Source organism: Pteropus vampyrus, unplaced genomic scaffold (assembly GCF_000151845.1).
Source record: "Pteropus vampyrus isolate Shadow unplaced genomic scaffold, Pvam_2.0 Scaffold9832, whole genome shotgun sequence".
Lineage (NCBI taxonomy): Eukaryota > Metazoa > Chordata > Mammalia > Chiroptera > Pteropodidae > Pteropus > Pteropus vampyrus.
Genome location: NW_011898613.1, coordinates 1 through 1,013, shown reverse-complemented (window position 1 = coordinate 1,013; position 1,013 = coordinate 1). Strand labels below are relative to the sequence as shown.

Here is a 1,013-nt window from a genome sequence, read left to right as displayed (position 1 = left end):
GAGTAGAGGGTGATCACTGAGATAGAATTTTTATAGGGATGACATACTAGGACAAAAGGTAAGCCATCACCTTCACTATAATATGTCATTGTCATTGAGTGTTAGCTATCACCCAATATCTTTTCCTCTATTCTTTCAACTTTTTGTTTGGCACATGGTTTCTTAGAATAAACACAAATCACAATTTCCCTTGCAGCTAGGTACATCAGGATAATGTCAATATTTGATATCTAAACATTTAACGAATCTAATATATTGGCATTCCACCGTTCTCTATAATTCATGATTCCCAGTTGAAGATTGTTGTTGACTCCCAACCCCCACCTCAGTTTGCTGAGTCCCTGAATAACTTTGGTGGTTTTTTTTTTTTTTAAAGAAGATTAAGGATTTATGTGAGGACTGCTATAGTATTTCCAGTTATTTGGATTCTAATTTAAAAAAATTTTTTTTTGATTGTGGTTAAAATACACACATAAAAATTACCTACTTAATCTACAGGCATGCCACCCTGAACAAGCCAGATCCAGTCTGATCTCGGAAGCTAAGCAGGGTCAGGCCCGGTTAGTACTTGGATGGGAGACCACCTAGGAAGACCAGGTGCTATAAGCATAAAAACCAAAAGAGTCAAAAATAAAAAATAATGGATTATAAGCTGACAAGTTCCTTGCAGTCTGTGAGGTCAACCAAGTATTGCTTCATCTACAAAAAAAATAAAATAATAAAATAAAATAAATTACCAACTTAATCATTTTTAAATGTGCAGTTCGGTAGTGTTTAGTATATTCATATTGTTGTGCAACTAATCTCCAGAACTTTTGCATCTTGCAAAACTGAAACTCTTTATCTATTAAAGCAGGGGTCTCCAACCCCCAGGCCACAGACCTAACAAAGAATAAACATTATTCTTTGTCTTTGGAGAAGTATCCTAACTGGTCTGTGGCCTGTTAGGAACCGGGCCACACTGCAGCAGTGAGCAAATGAAGCTTCAGCTGTACATGCATCAGCTCCTCAGC

At 36.6% G+C, this 1,013-nt stretch overlaps 1 pseudogene; it reads left to right on the top strand.

Annotated features, from left to right (window-relative positions):
• The first annotated feature begins 490 nt into the window (after positions 1-490).
• LOC111734930 lies at positions 491-609 on the top strand (annotated as a pseudogene).
• The last annotated feature ends 404 nt before the right edge of the window (positions 610-1,013 follow it).